Raw genomic sequence first — 21,644 nt, 5'->3', positions numbered from 1 at the left:
TAAAAAGTAAGCAAAGGTTTGAGTTCTCTGTGTCCATTCTGCTATGTAATATGAAATTACTATACCAAATCATAAACAGTTTTCTCAAACTTCCATAAAGAAGGGGTTATATTCCATTGAATATTTTGTGTTATTTCAAAATAAATACTTTATAAAATATAGAATTCATTACATGAATTAACCTTTAAGCACTTATTCTTTGTTCCCAATGCAAATGAAGTATGCTGCCAGCAAAACAGGCAAAAATATGTATCAATAAATAATAATTAGAAATTTAAATTTTTAATATTCAAAAAATGAAAAAATCATAGTAAATGACATTTCTTGAAAGTATACAATAACACAGAAAATTGTAATGGGAAAATAAAAATGTCAAAGTTATAGATGGATAACATTGTTCTGTGATCTGTTTATTGTAAGTAGATAATATGTTTTGAACTCTTCATGATATACAATAGTAACAGGAATAGTTGTGTAATTAAGATGGCATGCTGCCATCTTTTACAGTCTCCACCAACTAGAGAGATGACAGATGGGTAATTTTAAGCTTTTAGTTGCACAGAGGGAATAGGCTTATTGCTTCATATGTCAGGTAAGTCACTTTGCCATCATCTTCAACTTCATTAAAGCTTCCCCATCTTAGACAAAATGTGTGTCAATATGGAAAATAGGTTGTTGGGGTATATTTATGGTTCATCTATCTCATTGCTTCATCTGTCCTGTGTCAATTTTTTTATATGAAGCTCTCCTTTTCAAACTTAATGATGAATTTGGCAGTATTCCTGCTCCTCTTGGAAACAAGATAATTAGACCTGAAAATTGAGTCATTGCTCCATATCTAAACATTTTCTTTTCTTCTAATTTGACCTAAAACAAAGCACACAATAAATGAATGATTTTTCACTTTTGCTTTTCTTACTGAGAATATGCCTCCCTCTTATGTGGTTCTTGGAACAACACATGGAAGACCATCACTCGACATCCCCAATTATCTTCCAATGGTCCCTCTTTTTTTAGACAACAGTGATACTGATGAAGTGAAATTCAAGCCATGATTAATTTTAATAAATATACATTGTAATTAATTTTTACACTATTGAGCACATTTGGAAATCTATTCATTTAATGAACTTTCATAATAGTATTTCATATAAATATATACAATTTATATGATATCATGTTTATGCATTAGTATATATTTATATGTATCATTAAACCTTATTATTTACTCATATTCCTAATCTACTACCATCCCCCTTCTCAAACTCTCTTTTTGGTCCACTTTCTCCTCAACATTGCTCTCTATACGATTTAGCTCGAGTCCCATTCCCTTTACTTCTTTGCTTCATCCTCACTTAAGATCTTTTCATTTTTTTACATTTCCTATCTCCTTCCATCACCACATTACCTGCCCATAAACACTCAAATATGAATTCTAGATATAATAGAAATCATGCAATAACTTTTTCTACTCGACCTAGATTATTTTCATTTAATAACAAGTTGATTCTATATAATTTTCTGGAAAAAGTCATTTGTGAAAAATCACACACACACACACACACACACAAACACACACACATAAAACAAACACACACACACACACAGACACACACACACACACACACTTATCTTTTTGCTTTCCATCCTTATGATGAAGGGAAATCTATAAATCTATGCTGGCCCATTTTCTTGGCTATTATGAACTATATAGCAATATATGTAGATTTGAACATATTTTTTCTGGTCTGTTGAATGGACGTTATTTAGTAAAACAAAGCAGTCCAGTTGGATATTTCATTATTCTATGTTTGGTTTTGTTTAGTTTTGTTGGTCTGTTTGGTTTAACTTGGACATCATTGCACTGACTTACATAGTGGCTTTACAAATATATATACTCTCCAAGAGCAAGTAATTGTTCTTCTTTTAAGACATCTTTCTAGCATTTCTTATAATTTATTGGTTTGAGAATAGCCATTCTGATAGCTTGGAGTAGAATTTAAAAAGAAACTTTAATTTGTAACTTATCAGAAACAACAGTCATTCAAGTATGAATTATTCTTTGTTAAAACTTTATTTGTAATAATTTTTGATAATTTTGTAGGTAAGCTATGAATTATGATCATTTCTACCCCCAAATACTCCATTTAACTTCCCCATAATCCTTCTGCCAGGTCTTTCATCCTGGAAAATGAAGAACCTACTAGTTGCATATCACTAATGAATAATTAAAAGATTATATCTCCATAATCAACTATTTACTGACAACCTATTTTCAGGGTAAGGCTTGTAGATCATCAGTCACAACTATGCTGGATACAGTCTCTACTTTGGTTGGTTACACTTTTATAATTAGTGATTTAATTTCCTTTTTAATGCCATTTCCACTGAGTTCATTGATCCACTTTATATACTTTTGGGATCTTTAGTCTTTGCAATTTGTAATGGATATAAGATATTTCATTCTGTCTGGTGAGCAGTTGGGAGGGGGTTCTTCATATCTTGCAGACAGTCTGTTTCTTTGTTGTCTCTCCCATCATATGGGATGTTTGATTCTATTATGACTGTGCCATCCTGCAGAATGTTTGTCTGTTGACTGCCCCTTCCTGCACATGCCTGCTTCTCTAATCACTGGTTCATTAGTGTGCTATTTTTTTTGAATTTCATTTAATCATATTTGTCAACACTTAGTGCTACTATCTTTGCTCTATGAGTCATTATCTATTCCAACGTGCTAGATTTCCCAATGTTTTCTCTACAGTTTTCAGTTTCTAGTGTTAAATTCAACCAACAATTTTAATCCAGTTTACCTTGCTTTTTGTACCTGGATCTGTATTTTTTATTATTTTACTTATTCACTTTACATCCTTCTCACTGTAACCTTCCCAGTCACCCCTTCCCACAATTCTTCCCCTCCCTCTTCCTTTCTCCTTCAAGTGGGGTTCTGGGTATCCCTCTACCCTGGCACACGAAGTCTCTGTGAGGCCAGGTATATTCTCTCACACTGAGACCTGACAAAACAGCGCAGCTAGAAAACATATTCAACTGACAAGCTACAGTTTTTGGGATAGCCACCACTCCACCTGTCAGAGAACCACATGAAGAAGAAGTTGCACTTCTTCTACAAATATGTGGAGAGGCTTAGGTCCAGCCCATGTATTTTTGGTTGGTAGCTAAGACTTTAAGAAACCACAGGATTCAGTTTAGTTGACTCTGTTACCCTTCCTGTGGAGTTCGTGACCCTTTAGGGGCCCACAATAATTCTTCCTTTTCTTGCATATGATTCCCGAAGCTGTATCCACTGTTTGGCTGTGAGTGTTTGCCCTCTAAATCAGTTGTTGGGTAGAGCCTCTAAGAGGACAGCCATGCTAGAGTTCTGTCTGCAAGATAACAGAGTATCATTAATAGTATCAGGGATTGGTGCTTGCCAGGGTATGGGTCTCAAGTTGGTCTATTTATTGGTTGGCCATTCTCTCAGTCTCTGCTCCATCCCCTGTGCATGTATTTGTTGTGGACAAGAAAAATTTGGGGTCAAAAGTTTTGTGGGTGGCCTTCCTATTGCTCCACTGGTGTTCCTGCCTGTCTAAGGAGGTGGCATCTTCAGGTTCCATATTACCAATGTTTTCAGTGACAGAAATGTCACCCCCTACTGATTCTTTGACACCTCCCTTATCCCAGATCTCTGTTTCATCCTGCTGTCCCCTACCTCCATACCCTGTCAGTTGTAAATTTTCGTTCATTCTCATGGCTATGTAGCCATCCCTCTTGTCACTCCCCACACCTGATCCTGAAACCCCTACATTCCCTTCCTCATTCCATGTCCACCCAGTGCCCTTCCCCCATCTTATGACTAGTTTATTCTCCCTTATAAGTGAGATTCAAGCATCCTTACTTGTGATTTCCTTCTTGTTTAAGACGATCTTTATAGACTATGTTTTATTGTATCTGAATACCTTTCTAAAAGTATTTAATGTAATAGATTGTGCTGTCTGTATATAGGGTAATTTTATTATTTTACTTTTCCTATATAAAACCCATTTACTTCTCTTTTCTTGTCTTTGATCTTGCCAAGACCTTATGAATTTTCCTGAACAAGAATGGAGGAACTGGAACTCTTCTTACCCTAGACAGTAGAAAACGCTATGAGATTTTCGTATTGAATATGTTTATTGTGCTCGGGGAATTTTACCAAGTTAGTACAAAACCAGATATATCTGGGAAGAGAGAATGTCCAGTGAGGAATTTCTTTTAACCATGTGCCCTGTGTTCACATTTGTAAGGTATTGTCTTAGTTGGTAATTTATGAAGAACGACTCAGTCTACAGAAGGTGTGTGTCATCTCCAGGCAGGTGGACCTGTGCTCTATGAGAATTATAGCTGAGGCATCCTGTAGTGAAGAACAGTAAGGATCAGCATAGTCCATAGCCTCTGCTTCAGTTCTTGCCTCCAGGTTCTTCACTGGAATTCTTTCCTTGGTGTTCCTTGATGACCTAGTAAGGCAAATAGAAACTGTCCTTCTTTAGTCTTTGGTCCTGGTGTTTATGACAGCAAGAGAAAGTGAATTAGAACACTGTGATATGTTTCATTGGTTTCAATATTGCAGTTTATTCCTTCAAACTCTAGTTTCTAGTTTCTCTCCTTTGTTGTTTTATATTTACATTTTACTAGTGTGTGCAGACAAATGTACATTCAGTGTCTACATGCATGTACCTGCAGGTTCCAGAGACGTCATAGAAGACTCTGAACTCTGAGTTATAGTAATAGTAGTAGTAGTAGTAGTAGTAGTAGTAGTAGTAGTAGTTCTTGTAGTACTAGTAGTAGTAGTAGTAGTAGTAGTAGTAGTAGTAGTAGTGTGTGTTTATGCAGACATGTGTATGTTAGCAAGTATGTGTGTGTGTGTGTGTGTGTGTGTGTGTGTGTGTGTGTGTGTGTACTTGTAGATTCCAGAGAGGATGTTGGTGCCTCTGAAGTTAGAGGAATATTAGGTTATACTATCCAGTGTGTGTGCTGGGAATCAAACACATTCTTCTGAAAGAGCAACAAGCACTTTCCATTGAAAACCTCTCCAAGGACCTTCAAGTACTCATTTTTTTCAGGGCTTTTGTCAGGATAGAATCTTGACATTTGTTCAAATATATTTTCCCCATCATGTTAGATGGGAATTTTCGTGTTAAGTTTATAAATTAAGTATTCATAGTTCTAAACTCTTTTCTAAAATCTACATTGTTTGTTCTGTTGAAATTAGGATAATTTGCGCATTGCGATGGTTTGTATATGCTTGGCCCAGGGAGTGGCACTGTTAAGAGGTATAGTCTTGTTGGAATAGGTGTATCACTGTGGGCATAAGTTTTAATACCTTAGTCCTAGCTGCCTGGAAGCCAGTCTCCTCTTAGCTGCCTACAGATGAAGGTGTAGAACTCTAGCTCTTCGGCACCATGCCTACCTGGATGCTGCCTTGCTCCTGCCTTTATGATACTGGAATGAAATTCTCAATCTGTAAGTCAGCCCCAATTAAATGTTGTCCTAATAAGAGCTGTCTTGGTCATGGTGTCTGCTCATTGTCATCAAGTCCTAACTAAAGCAAACATTAATATTCATCTGACACTAGAACTACATTTTCTACTTCCTCTCGGTTTTTAAATTGTATTTATTAAAAATAGAATTTTAATAGAATATATTCTGATTATGCTTTTTCTTCCTCTTCTTTCAGATCTTTCTTCCCTCCCCTCCCATCTGACATACGCTTTCTGTCTGTCCCATTTAAAAAACAACAGGCTTCTAAGAACTAATAACAAAATAAAATAGAATAGAATAATAACAAAGTACAAACCCGAATAGGACAAAGCAAACAGAAAAATGAAATGAATCAATGAAATGGTAGAAGCACATATAAACAGAAAAATATGTTTTCATACCAGAAAAAAAAACAAAAACCCACAAAAGCAAAAACCATAATATACACATAACGGGCATGAAAAAATGTCTTGATAAGGCATTCTAAGACAAAAACCTACAAAAATGTGTTTGATTTAATTTTATAATGGCCATCTAAACCTGGGCATGGTATCTGCCCTTATATATATATATATATGAGTGCTTCATATACCCAGTGATACACATTGCTGAAAACTAATATTTCTTTTGTGCACAATTATCAATTGGAGATAGCTTCTAGACTAGGGATAGAGGCTTGTGTTCACTTCCCCTCTAAGCCATGGAAGCTCATATGGCCCAGACTACAGTAACTTGTGTGGATTCTGCCATAGGGGCCGCATGTTTTGCGTTGATGCTTTTCTCTTAAGGTACTCTTTTCACATTGTGATTTCATAGCACCAGGGCCTTGGTCTGGAACATTTTCTGATCAAAAAAATTAAGAATATTTGCAACATTTTAAATAAGTACTATTTCTACATGGTAGCTATCCTATACACAAAATCTGTGTCATAAAACATACCCCTCATCTGTCCTGTGTGTGTGTTTATGTCTATCTCTGTGTGAGGGTGCATTAGTGTGATTTAAAGTAAAAACCTTTTGTTTCTAGGAAGCTCTATGTTCTTAGGAAGTTCAATAGCATCATGTTTTCTTTCAGCTGGAACAACAAATTTTTATTTAATTAAAGATTTAACCAAACCTGACTTCACAGTATACCTGCCATGTTTGCTAACATATTAAGCATATTTTCTCAATTATTAAATTAGAATATATTACACACTGGTTTTTCTTTTGGTAAAAATGTTAGGAATTTCAAAGTTTCCAATCACATTATTTAATTAAAATAAAGTAGGAAAAAGGAAGAGTGAAAATAAAACACAATAAAAGTTACTTTCTCATATTTCTTTTGATAATATATAAATATTTTTATAACTTTTAGGCTTCATTTCTCTATATTTAATTTAATAATACTATATACCTCAGCAAATAAGTATGATTAAAGTGTATTAAATACCTTGAACACTTATGTGTAGTTTTCATACTTTTTATGTTTTACATTGAAAGTATATTATTTAGAGATGAATATGGCAAAGATAGTTCTTTTAATAATAATTATATATGTATAAGATTACATAAATACAAATTATACACACACATATACATAATATTCTCACCTGTCCACGCTCATTTTGAAAGTCATTACTATAGTCACCTAAGTCTGTCAAACTAAACACTCAAAATAAAGAGTAAATTCTTGGCCCTCCTAAGAGTGCAGGGATACAAATAGTGAATGTTACATTACAATTCAAATTGTGATTTAATTTTTCTCATAAACCACCCAATTTTCTGACATCTGATTTTTCCTCATAATTTACAAATTGTTTTGTCTTTTAAAAGTTTTATATTATTGATATTGATTGGTTGAAGTTTTAAAATATCAGCTTAGTTTGATTTAAGCAGAGGCCCAGGAAAATCGAGTCCAAATAAAAGAAATAAAACAATACCAACAACTTAATGATAGGTCATGTTTGATAAACATAATATCAATAAAAATTGATATTCATATGTTCTTGAAGAAACATTTAAAAAACTAAGGAAAATTAAATAAAAATTAAAGATTACACACATTTTATTTTTATATCAAAGTGAATGGGGGTACAAGGTATCAACCATACACAAAGAATTATAGGTAACTAAACAATGGTGAAAGTTGGAATAATCTTCTTCATGATATACTATTTGGTAGTCCAATACCAAATAGAGCCAGGTATTAAAACATATATACAAGTAACATCAAACACTTTGAGGGTTGTATTAGTCGCATGTACATATATACTGTCTTAGGGTTGTACTGCTGTGAACAGACACCATGACTAATGCAGGACTTATAAAAGACAACATTTCATTGGGGCGGGCTTACAGATTCAGAGGTTCAGAGCACTATCATCAAGGCAGGAACATGGAGCATCCAGGCAGGCATGGTGCAAGAGGAGCTAAGAATTCTACATCTTCATCTGAAGCAGCAAATGGAAGACTGACTTCCAGGTAGCTAGGATGAGGGTCTTAAGCCCACACCCACAGTGACACACCTACTTCAACAAGGCCACACATTTTAGTAGTGTCAACTGCCTAGGACAAGCATATACAAACATATATATATATATATATATATATATATATATATATATATATGCATATAACAAAAGTGAAAAAAGACTTCATGAATTTGGAAGAGTGAGGAGGGGTATGTGGAAGGATTTGGATAGAAGGAAAGGAAGGGAGAGTGGCACAATTGTATTCCAATCTGAAAATTAGAAGAAATAATAATGAGTAAATAAAATTGTTATCTACTCATGAGAATTTACTGTTTGTATATGATGAAATATGATCATGTACTTTCAAATGATACCTACCCCCAACCAGACACTTTAATGACTTCATGTCACTGTCATCCCACTGTTCCTTTTCCTCTTCCTCCTTTTTTAAAAAATTTGTCAGCCCACTATATCGAATTTTTTGTTGCTCCTAAGTGTCTGAGTATACAGACACACAATGAACCACAAGAAACCTGGCAATAGGTGTATATTCAAAGAGCAATACTTTCTCTTCCAACAGCCTTCATCTGCTAATAGCTCATCAGTAAAGCAAGGAGCGTCAGTGAAATCTTCTAAATATATGGTGGAATTCAGCTGGCTTCATCTAGCGTAGCTCTTGTGCAAGTATACACAGCTGCTGTGAGTTCATGAGCACTATAGTCATGTCGTATCTAGAATACAGAATTGCATAGCACTTCACATGCTTTGGCTCTTGAATTCCTTTTGAGTCAATTTACAAGATGCTAACCAAAGCTCAGTGGATTAGAAAAATTGATAGCTATGTTCAAATTATAGCTAAACACTTGATTTCTCATCCCAAGAACTTAAGTATCTCTACTTTGACACCTGTCTTCTGACATTACTTCTCTGAACAAAGATAAAAATGACCTAAGTCTTTGGGTACAAAGTAACATTTACAATAAAATTTGACCTCTTCATAAAATAGTTGTAGCAAGATCTTCCCTAGGATTATGAACATCCCACCTTGGACTTTCGGTGGGCATTTTAGAAAAGACATAAACTTTCCTGCTGTGACTACCTCTCAAATTCAGTCAGAAAAGCGGCTAATTACCCTGTAACAGTTTTACCAGCATTAGACTAACAGACACATATTTTCCTGGTAGGTCAATATTGCAATATAACGGACCAGCATTGGGTCTTTTTTTCTCCCCAGCAGCCTGTTTAACACCTCCCAATGCTGTGAAAATAAGACAATAGAAAGGAAGTTTCTGGTCAGTTTGAGACTGTTTTCTCTATCACCCATTGCCAAGGAGTGTGAAATGTCTTTACACCATGAAGTTTTGGTGTGTAACTCAGGGTGATAGCTATAACCTGTGTTGTTTTGGAAACTTCTGGGACCTTCCTGACCAAAACTCATAGAGAAGTATCTGGTACAGAGCCCTGCAAATTTAATTTAATATCTCATAATTTCTTGGAGTGAGATCATTCTTCTTTAAAAGTGATTCTGTTCAAAAGTTATATTTTGAAATTAGCTCACTAGTGGATTCTATATGTCTTTTTCAAATATACATAGTTTTATTTAACTCATCCACTATACCTTTCTGTTCTCCTAAAGGCCCTTCCTCCCATTCATGGAAACCTCCTCCTTTAAATTCCAAAATCCGCCCTCATTATACTTCATATAACATGCATTTTATTACCCTCTCTTGGAAATTAATAAATGTATTTCTATCCCTGGCTAGTTTCCAAATGAATAAGACTGAGGTTGTGGTTTATTTATTTCAGCTCTGGCACAATTACTAGAAAATTACCTCTAATTTATTTTTCTAATACTAAAGTGGTAACATCCTAAAAGTGTTGTCCAAGTACTTGCTCTTTAATATGATTGGGTTATTTCTGCTCTATCAGCCAGTCCCTAGCATCTATTTCCCTCTTACAGGTGCTCCTGGTCCATGCTGTCTAATGGAGCCCCTCTGCATTCTTTCTCCTCCTTCCTTCCTTCCTTCTCCTCCTTATGATCTGTGACCTTTAGCCTGGTAACTGAAGCTTAACTTACTGCTAATTGTCTACAGCCACTTTTATTTAACCAATTGCTTTAAATTGGTGAGCAAAGCTTACGTAGCATTGCTTGGTGTGAAGATCTGCTCCTTGGGAGCTAAAAGATATTGAAGACCAGTATTTAGTATTTGAATACATAGCAATACTAGAGCAACACCCCCAGTACATTTTACCTGGTCGTAAAATATTAGGCTTCCATAGGTCTCTTCACACAGCCTTCCTTTGAGTCAATGCACTCCTACCATGATTTTTGCCATAATCCCTAATTGCTCCCCTGCTTAATAGAGATTGGAACAATTCATGCAGTGTCATTCTTGAAACAGAATTGGAAAGCACATATTTAAATCAAATTACATTGAAAAGTCTTTGCAGCTTAGGGTTACACCTAGACAGTAACTAATAAAATCTTGGAAAAGTTTCAGTGTATATGATCTATTTCACCTGCAGGAATTTATGCTTTTTTTGAAAATATAATGAAAGGCAATGGTATCAATTTTGGGTGTTCTATCAGTATTACAAAGTTTTAAAACAGAAGACTGTACAACAACACACATACATACACAAATACATACAAACACACACATATATATGCATATATAACTATATATAAATACAGTTACTAACTATATATACTATATATATATACAGTTACTAACAAGTATTTTTTATCCTAAATTAATTAAGCATCACAAAATAAGATGCAATAATAAGGTTCTCTTATTCCCCTTAAGATCCTTATGAAGAAGCTATGAGGCTTTATACTGGTAATCAACCTGTGGAATAGTTGAAGTAAGAGGATCAGTAGTTTGACATTAGTTTGATCTAAATATTAGGATCTTATCTCTAATGAAGGGACAATTATAAATATAGATAAATTTATTTTTACTATGCAGATACAAAAGCATCTATATATTCAACATATGAATAGTCAGGGGTTTTTCTACTGAAGTAAAATATATTGATTTACTTTCATGTATATTTAGGAAATTTCATTTTATAACAATGATACATAATTTGAGAATCCTAAATTTTCTTTTATAAAACATTAATTACTTACCCTATATACATATAAATGATATAGATGGCAACATGGCAATAAGTGAATCAAATGTACATGTTATTACATTTGCAGCTTCAAACATTTGTCTTTCAATTACTTCTAGAAGAAACAAAAACTCAGTTACCATTTATTGATTATAAAGCGTATTTCAAATTTTATACATTTTTAAAGCAACCATGAAAGTTGAATTGTATACTTAATATATATTTCTTACTAACTACCTTGCCAAGTTGTCTTATTTTCTTGCTTAATTTCAGTCAGGTATGAGCATATCCTAATTTTAACACACAAATTCAGAATATTTAACTGAAATACAGTTTTATCACATATTTCAGAATATTAAGAGATTGAATTTAAGTAATAATTGAATAGAAATACAATGTTTTTTCAAGACTAAGAAATGATAGATTTATATAAATCCTGGCACATTTTCATTTCTTTTTAATTTTATTTATTTAATTTTTTGGATAGTTTATGTATTTACATTTCACCCACTCCCACCTCAATACCCTGGTATTCCCCTACATTGGGGGAACAAGCCTTTTTCACAGAGCCAAGGGCCTTTCCTCCTATTGATGCTAGACAATGCCATCCTCTGCTACATAAGCGGCTGGAGCCATGGTTCCCTCCATGTGTACTAATTAGTTGGTGGTTTAGTCCCTGGGAGCTCTGGTGGGGTCTGGTTGGTTGATAATGTTGTTCTTCCTATGGGGTTGCAAGCCCTTTCAGCTCCTTCAGTCTTTTCTCTTAACTCCTCCATTGGGGTCCCCATGCTCAATCCAATGTTTAGTTGCAAGCATCCTCATCTGTGTCAGTAAGGCTCTGCCAGATTCTCTCAGGAGACACGCATATCTGGCTCCTGTCAGCAAGCACTTCTTGGCATCAGCAATAGTAACTGGGTTTGGTGATTTGCATATGGTATGGATCCCCAGGTGGGACAGTCTCTGGATGGCCTTTCCTTCAGCCCCTGTTCCACTCTTTGTCCCTGTATTTCTTCCTGTGGTTATTTTATTCTCCCTACTAAGGACTGAAGCATCCACATTTTGGTCCTTCTTCTTGTGCTTCCTATGATCTGTGAATTGTTTCTTGGGTATTGCAAGCTTTTGGGCTAATATCTACTTACCAGTGAGTGTGTACTATGTATTTTCTTTTGTGACTGTGTCACCTCACTCAGGATGATATTTTCTCGTTCCACCCTTAAGAATTTCATGTAGTCATTGTCTTTTTTATTGGATTTTTTACTTAATTTCAAGTGTTATCCCCTTTCTCCCATCCAACCACCCATCCCTTTCTGCCTCCCTGCCCTGATATTCCCCTACACTGAGAAGTCCAGTCTTGGCAAAACCAAGGGCTTCTCCTCCCTTTGGTGTCCAACAAGGACATCCTCTGCTACATATGCAGCTAGAGCGATGGGTCTGTCCATGTGTATTCTTTGGATGGTGGTTTAGTCCCTGGGAGGTCTGTTTGGTTGGCATTGTTGTTCTTATGGGGTGGCAAACCCCTTCAGCTCCTTCAATCCTGTCTGTAACTCCTCAAATAATAGTTGAGTAGTACTCCATTGTGTAAACGTACCACATTTTCTGTATCCAAACATTATTTAAAGAGACCTCCACTGACAAATGATCTAGCTTAGAGAACTGCTAACAGAATTGCTGCTAAATCATGAGTAGCATGGAAAATGGTGATGTTAAATCTCTAGGGGTTAGAAGAGAGTATTCTAAGTCATCTGTTCTCCTGCTATGCTAATACCCTATGTTACTACATTGTTTGTTCTAACTGCATCAAAAGGATTTCTTTTCCCATTATGTAAAGTTGGGGTAATACGCCACTGTTTGCAAATGTGAACAGCTGTGAAAGCTCTCTGCTCCTGTAGCTTAGCCTGGAACTACATAAGAATGAGCACCAGCCCTCCTGGATTAAACTACTTTTACAATTGACAAGCCCCAAAACCACCAGTTTTAAGACACAGAGAGCAATTTTTATGTAGAGTAAAATGATATGAAATTGATAGATGCACAAGCTTATGTTCAAGAGTACCTTCTTTGTTCTACTGTATGGACAAGTTGGCAATTTCTAGCTGTTTCTGAGGAACACATACCTTCAGAAATGCCTATATTTTGCATTGAAGATAATGAATTCTTTACTTATTTTTTATTTTCTAAGCATGTTCAAATTTCAAAATTGCTTCTATGACTACAAAAATATTCAGCCATGGATAAAACTGAATGTTTCTCATATATACTTCCTAATAATATTTTGGTATCCAAGCCAGTTTCTATGATTTCTTTTTCTAAAACCAAATTATTTTCTAAAACCAGGTTACCTACAGTTTTACTAGAACTACATAAAAATTAGAATATAAAAATTGTATACATTAGATTTTATTTATTCCAAACATTATTTTAAAGAAAATTAAGTCGAAACTTATTCTCCAACTTGGGAAAAATCAGTGTGATGTATTTGAGAAATCAGATTGATTCCTGCCCTGACACCTGTAGGTAAACTCTAGACAAAGCTGTTACTTAATCTCTGACTTAAATTTCAGTCTCCAAACCCCAACTGAAAATTGGCTAGCTCTAAGATCCTATTAGCTCCAAGTCTTCTAATTAGATGGCTACGAATGCACAGTTTCATTGTAATCTGTTCCCTATGTAATGTTGGTGTCTGCCTTTATCAATTGCATAAAAATCACATAAATTTTCATTTTTGTTTTATGGACTCTTTTCAAAACAAAAGAATACCAAAACATATTTGACATATCTACTGTCTGTAGGTGATTCATCTGTGAATTACAGTTATGACATAAATGCATTATTAACTCTTAACCTCTAGATGAACAGAAGGTTCAGAATCTTAATGCTCTGAACCTTGAACGCGAATCAATTTGTGTTGATCTTAACCATAATACTATTGCATTGCTAGTTCATAACAGTAACTTTACTTCTGTTATGGATTATAATGTGACTATCTTATAGTCGGGATATCTGATATACTTCACTAAAGGGGTCACGATCCACAGATTGAGAACTACTGCCCCAGACCCTAGTCTTTCAGTCTACATTCAAAAAGCTCTGGAGTTACCCTTTTCCACCTTAGTCTCATGACAGGACAAAACTAGATTGTTCTGACTGCCTAAATGAGCCAACACACTGTCTGCTTAGTGATCTTGTCTACTTAATATTTTTGATTCAGATTAGTCATCTAACAGTACCTACATTCAAAATTTATTTCCAAGTAATATATCAACTCACACCTCTGAAGCACTAAGAACTGTGCTAATACACACTAATAGTAATATAGGCCATTTCTTGAACACTGCTGCTTCTCAACTCGCTGAGCTACCCAATTATGTATATTGAAAATGTAAATATAAAGGGAAATTAAACCCATCGAACTTGTTTTATTGTTTCAGCATGCTTTTGCATCTTATATTTATTTGTTGTGTGTGCACCTGTGGGTGCACATGCCACAGTATGTGGTGAACAATGTACACTGGATAGGCAGAAAACAACCTTTGAAAGTTGGTGCTCCTTCCACCATTTGAGTCCCATGAGGTGAAACTCAGAGCTCAGATCAACAGGCTTGACAGCAAGCACCATTAACCATTGATCCATCTTCCTCAACATGCTTCAGTGTGTACGCTTTGATAGTAATTGAACACGTTTTATGGAACAATGTGCTACCCTCAAACTTGCTAAAGCTAAAACTTACTGTGTAAATTCCATAAAGGAAAAAGATTGTCACTTCAGAAAATTGTCTAAATGACATATTTCCAATTTCAAGGCTAACAACTTTATCAGTAAGAGTCTAAGTTCACTATATATTCGAACTTTTGAAATAAACTCTGTATGAATCAACTCGGTACAGGCAGAGTGACAGTGCCTGTGGATTTGGTGCCCGTCTCGCATCGGTAATGAGAATGACTGATAATCCTTCTGTGCTCTAAATAACTTCACATCAGTAATGTGAACCAAAGACTGTAAATTATATTTTATATGTAGCTGACTGGTAAGCAAATTTGATCTCATGCAAATATTTTGAAGTAGATTAGTTGATGGAGGAATGTTATCTGAATACTAATAACATGTCTGTCTTTGCACACTGGAGAAAAACTTCCTCAGTCCACAGGGAAGGTGTCAAAGTTAATAAAGCAATGCCATGCTATACCTTCCTCATAGTTGGCCTACATTGACATGAAAAATTATACTGGGAGAAATACAGAACTTTTTAGATATAAATAACCTTACTGTTTTGTAACAATTTTATCTGGAAGTGGTAAGTAAAGGAAGGGAAGAAATTACTGCAGAGAGTGTTATTGCCATCTATTGACAATAAGATTTGTGATACACTGTAAGATCTATTTTCGTTATGTGAGTTTGGGTGCGATATTTAATGCAATGGCATACCTTTAAGCAGAAACAGAGTGCTAGAGATTATGAATTTGCAGAAAATAAATTGATACACTGTATTAAAAGCATTTTAAGATCTCTTCAGAGAAAATTTCTGATAATATTAAACGATAATTTGATAACTTGAGTAACTAACAAAAGCTTATAAAATTAATATGACATTTCTTTTAGAGTACTGATATTTACTTGTATATTTTGATCAACAAGAGTTCATTCTCTGAATACGTAAAAGTAGAAATTTACAATATAATTGTTCCCTGAAGATACAATGAATTATTCAAATTTAATTAATTGTCACTTTTACAAAAAATGGGATTTGATTCTGAGTATAAAAAACACTTAGAAAATAATATAAAAATAAGATTATCATCCTCCAATGTACATAAAATATTTTGTTTCATACAGAATTATAGTAGAGAGAAAAGGAGAGGTGCTCCATCATGAACTTGGCTTTCCAGGATTGGAGATCTAATTTGAGGATGGAGCACATGGCAAATACGTGTAAGAACTTGGTTTCCATCTAGGCTTTAAAAACAGATCTATACACAAAATTCAACTTTGACTCAGGCTACGTTTCACATGCTATAATGAACTAAAGAAGAATACTATTCTCTGGGATCAATGCTTCCTCTAAGATAATAATTTTATTGTCTTTTCCAGTCTCATTGTAAAATTAAATAAGAAGAAAAAGAGTCATGGATAGTTAATAAAACAGAGTGGCTGGACCAAGAAAATTAGAATGAAATCCTGTCATGATTACGTGTTTATGCTTACTTCAACAATCCCTTCAATACTGAGACAGATTCCCCGTCTTGTGTTGTACTATAGGATTCTGTAATCTCTGGCATATGTGGCCTGATGGCCTTAAATTCTACACTTACTCTGTGAGATGGTGAAAGGATTTTTCCCTTCTTTTTGCAATGACCCTTTTAAAGAATTCAATTGATATTTTGATTGCTGTTGTTTACTTTAATGTCTGTAAAGTTTTCTAGGTGTGATTAAAGCTTTAACGAAGTACTAAATAATGCAACAGAATTAAGACTTTTGTGATACCTTGTTTGATCTAAATGAAAAGTAAACACTGATAATTCTGTATGTATTTGAAATTTTTCTTTCAATTTTCTTTGAAGTTATAAAAATAGCAAGCGTTTTATGTTATCCTTGTCAAATGAAACAGGAAAACACTATTTTAATTGTGATACTAAAGTTGTTCTACTTACACAGTCCATAATTATTTTTTTCTATATTTGATAATTTCATCTTTGTTTCAAAGGTCCAAATGAGGTCAAATACCCTTTCTTTTAGACATCTAAAAGATATATCCCAAAATGCAGATTTCTTTTCAAATATCAGTGGTGCTGTATTGTTATATCTGTTAGTCTGTAAAGCTTCAAAATGTAAGCATTTAAAATGGACAAGGAAAGACATTGTTTTTTAACCTTAAGAAAATTTCAAATTTAAAAGCTTTCATTACATTGCAAAATACAATCACACACACACACACACACACACACACACACACACACACAATTATATGGAAAAGATTTTACAGGAGAAGATACCAACTTGATCAAAGTTAAATAAAAGTGCAGTATGGGTCAAGATTCAAACAATGACTGCTAATTACAATTATATCAATACCATTGCAAATGAGTTCTTCTGTGTTTGGGACATTGTATATAAGAAATCTATAGCATATGTCACCACAACTCTAAAACATCATGGGTTTGTATAACAAGTCAGTCAAGAATAGTCTAGTAAAAATTAATATATGAACCAGTTCTTGGAGATAGTGTCTTAATATATGCATACAGGAAACATAATCTTGTATAATGGGTTCCCTACACACAGGTAACTCACAGTATAACCATTCCCATTTCAAATAATGTATCTTGATTGAAGTTAAGTCAATTTCTAATTTTTAATAATTTGAATTTGTAAAAGACAATACTACCAGTCATATTTTTATAAGGCACTTGAAAAAATTTTCGAATCCAAGAGATGAGACTAGCATACTACATTGTATATGCTGTATGATAAATTTGTACTGAACATTATTCCATGAATAACTTTTCAGATTATGTAAGATGATACATGAAAAACTCTATATAAAGTACACAAAGATGACTCATAATCATCATTTTAGTCATTAATAAATAATATTTTAGCCATTCTTCCTGGCCTGTGTGAGGAAGGTTAAACACTGCTACACTAGTCAAAACAGAACAGAGTTTGGGGAGATTTATTTGGAAAACTTCAGTCCAGTAGTTTATATTATAATTTTCTCCAGACAAAATCAGTGAGCTTTCATGATTATTTTCACTCCACCCTCCCCTGTGATTACAACAATAAAGCCATGAGATATATATAGCTTTACAATCGAGTCATAGACACCCATGGCAGTGTCCCAACTAGGGTTATGTGGAGCTTCTGAGTGTCTGAAGAATAATATATAGCGAATTTTTTTTTTGCTGATAAGGAATCCCTGGAATAGAATTAGAAAAATGGGAAAACAATAGAGGTGAAAGAAGAAGAGGATTAAAAGGAAAGGAGCACACAGAACATGGTTTATTGTATTGACTGTCATATATTGGCCCCCTGGGAAAATATTTTGGAATACACAGCACCTTTTTATACTAAGACCATCTTTGCATTTCCATACATACATATATGTATAGCTATTTGACTTCTCTGTGTGTTTAAACATGTGGTGATAGTTTATTTTTAAATTTTATTTTTTTATAATTCACTCTAGTATTCAGCATTCAGTATCTCATTTGGATGAATATTTTATGAAGAGATAATTACATAAAGAAGAAGACCCCTTTAGTTCATTGCAGTCGACATAAACATTTAGATCTGTGACTAAGAAACCCTATCAGTTTTGAATCGACTTTCAGAATGTTTGTCAAGAAAAATTAGGTAAAGACATTGCTAATAACCTATAACCTAAATCCTATACAGTGGGAGTATCACATTAAATTCCTCCAGATGGTTCTCCCTGAATGAAAAACATCTAAGCTGGACATTATTAGACACTTTTCTATAAAGACACAAGTCATTTTCACGAATATCAGCAGTGTCCAGGAAAGGGCAGGGTGTTTTATTACTTATTAACATCCATTTTGGACCAATGAACAATTATTGAACACTTCCTGCACAAGGAATGCCTTCTGGAGATGATTTGTAGAATAAAATTTGCAGTTTTTATATTTGGGAGACCTTAGAAATAAAACTTGTTTGTTTTAAAATAAAGATGTTGGATGTTGTTCAGTAAAGTATTTACCATGCAGTCCTGAGAACCTAATTGCAGAGTTCCAACAACCACATGAAAAAAAGGTTCATGGTTAAGCTATTTCATAATGCCAGTGGTTTATTTTTAATATTTTTTATTTATTTACATTTACTTCCTGGTTTCCCATTTGCAAACCCATATCCCATCTCTCCTTCTCTTTGCCTCTTTGAGGGCACTTCCCTACCCACTCACCAATCCTCCAGAGGATCAAGGGACTCCCCACCCATTGATAAGGCAATCCTTTGCTACATATGTAGCTGGAATCATGGATCCCTCCATGTTTACTCTGGTTGGTGTTTTAGTCCCTGGGAGCTATGGGTGGTTCAGTTAATTAATTTAGTTGTTCTTACTATGGGGTTGAAATCCTCTTCAGCACCTTCAGTCCTTCTCCTAACTCTTCTACTGGCATGCCTTGGCTCAATCTGATGTTGGCTGTGAATATCGGCTGTGAGTATCTGCATCTGCATTAGTCAGGTACTGGCAGAGCCTCTTAAGAGTCAGCTATACCTGGCTCCTGTCAGCAAGTACTTCTTGGCATCAACAATAGTGTCTGAGTTTGGTGCCTGCAGATCTGATGAATCCATAGTTAGAGCAGTCTCTAAATGGACTTTCCTTCAGTATCAGCTCCAATATTTTTTCCCTACATTTCCTTTAGATAGGAACAACTCTGGGCTAAAATGTTTTGAGATTGGAGGGTGGCCCTATCCTTCAACAGGCTGCCGTTTATATCCACTGGGCATGGTCTCTACAGGTTCTGTCTCCCCTTTTTCTGGGTTTTTGGTTATCAATCCCATTGAGTCCTGGGAACTTCTTGCTTCCCTGGCATCTGAGACTTTCTAGTGTCTACTCCCAGTTCACCATCCACCACTGCTACATATTTATGTTGAATTTTCTGACCCTTTGTAATTTTCTCATGTCTCTTACCGTACCTGATCCTGCCCCTCCCTCCTTTCCCCCTTTCATTCCTCTCTACGTCCCAGGTTGTTCTCTGCTTCCACCTCCCATGATCATTTGGTTGCCCCTTCTAAGTAGAATTGAAACAACTACTCTCTGGTCTTCCTTCTTTTTGAGTTTCCTACTGTCTGGGAGTTATGTCCAGGGTATTCTATGCTTTTGGGCTAATATCCACTTATCGATGAGTATATACCATGTGTGTTCTTTTGTGACTGGGTTTCCTCACTCAAGATGAGATTTTTCTAATTCCATCCATTTGCCTGGGAACTTCATGAAGTCATTCTTTTGTTGTTGTTTTTTGTGGTTTTTTGGTGGTTATAGAGAACTTTACTGATGGTATTTAAGACAGTAGGGAGAGCTCCTTAGGCTCTTCCTGTTATTACAAGGGTCTGGGACAGAAATTGTGAGGGAAATACTCAGTGTTGATGGCAGAGTTGGGATGGGGACTCCCCAGCAACTAAGGGCCTCTCTCTTGTTCTCAGTGTCCTTGCTGGGGTAGGTCATCCAGGGTTTCTTTCTCCTTTGAGGCCATGGTGAGGCACATGTTCCACCACCCTGTTGCTGTAGTCATATTCATTTTCATACCAGGAAATGAGCTTTGTAACGTTGTCATTGAGAGCAATGCCAGCCCCAGCCTCAAAGCTGGAAGAGTGGGAGTTGCTGTTGAAGTTGCAGGAGTGTCCTCAGTGTAGCCCAGGATGCCCTCTAGTGGGTCCTCAGATGCCAGCTTTACCACCTCCTTGATGTCCTCATACTTGGCAGATATCTCCAGGTAGCATGTCAGATGCACAATGGATACGTTGGGGATAGGAACATGGAAGGCCATGCCAGTGAGCTTCCCATTCAGCCCTGGGATGACCTTGTCCACAGCCTTGGCAGCACCAGTGAATGCAGAGATGATGTTCTGTGCTGCTCCATGGCCATTATGCCACAACTTTCCAGAGGGGCCATCCACAGTCTTCTGAGTGGCAGATATGGCATGGACTGTGGTTATGAACCCTTCTAAAATGCCAAAGTTGTCATGAGTGACGTTGGCCAGGGGGACTAAGCAATTGGATGCATTGCTGACAATCTTGAGTGAGTTGTCATATTTCTCATGGTTCACAGCCATCACAATCAAGGGGGCATTATCCGAAGGGGCAGAAATGATGACCCTTTGTCCCCACCCTACTTCATGGTGGTGAAGATACCAGAAGACTCCACAACATACTCAGCAACAACATCACCCCATTTGATGTTAGCGGGATCTCCCTCCTGGAAGATGGTGATGGGCTTCCCGTTGATGACAAGCTTCCCATTCTTGGCCTTGACTGTGTCATTGAATTTGCCATGGGTAGAGTCATACCGGAACATGTAGAGCATATAGTTGAGGTCATTAAAAGGGTCGTTGATGGCAAAAGTCTCCACTTTGCCAGAAGCAGAGAAGGAAGCCCTGGTAACCAGGTGTCCAATACAGCCAAATCAGTTCACACAGATCTTCACCATCTTGTCTAAGGGATGAGACTGGCACTGCCCAAGAAGATGCAACTGTCTTGAAACAGGGAGGAGCAGAGAGCCAAAGTCATGGTTTTTAATAGCTGACTAGTATTCCATTCAGTAAATGCACCACATTTTCTCTATCCATTCTTTAGTTGAGGGACATCTGAGTTTTATCCAGCTTGTGGGTATTGTAAATAAGGCAGCTGTAGACATAGTAGAGCATATGTCCTTGTTGTATGTTGGAATATCGTTTGGGTATATGCCCAGAAATAGTATATCTAGGTCTTCAGGTAGAAGTATTAAACTAGAAGAATGGCAAGATTTATTTCCAAATTGCTTATACCAGTTTGCAATCTCACCACCAATGAAGGACTGTTACTCTCTCTCTACATCCCCACCAG

General features: G+C 35.7%; 1 pseudogene; it reads right to left on the bottom strand.

Annotated features, from left to right (window-relative positions):
* Positions 1 to 20,242: 20,242 nt before the first annotated feature.
* Gapdh-ps86 (Glyceraldehyde-3-phosphate dehydrogenase, pseudogene 86) lies at positions 20,243 to 21,249 on the bottom strand (annotated as a pseudogene).
* Positions 21,250 to 21,644: the final 395 nt, after the last annotated feature.

This window comes from Rattus norvegicus, chromosome 2 (genome assembly GCF_036323735.1).
Source record: "Rattus norvegicus strain BN/NHsdMcwi chromosome 2, GRCr8, whole genome shotgun sequence".
NCBI classification, from domain to species: domain Eukaryota; kingdom Metazoa; phylum Chordata; class Mammalia; order Rodentia; family Muridae; genus Rattus; species Rattus norvegicus.
The sequence above is the reverse complement of the archived record's forward strand: the minus strand, read 5'-3'. Positions and strand labels throughout refer to the sequence as shown.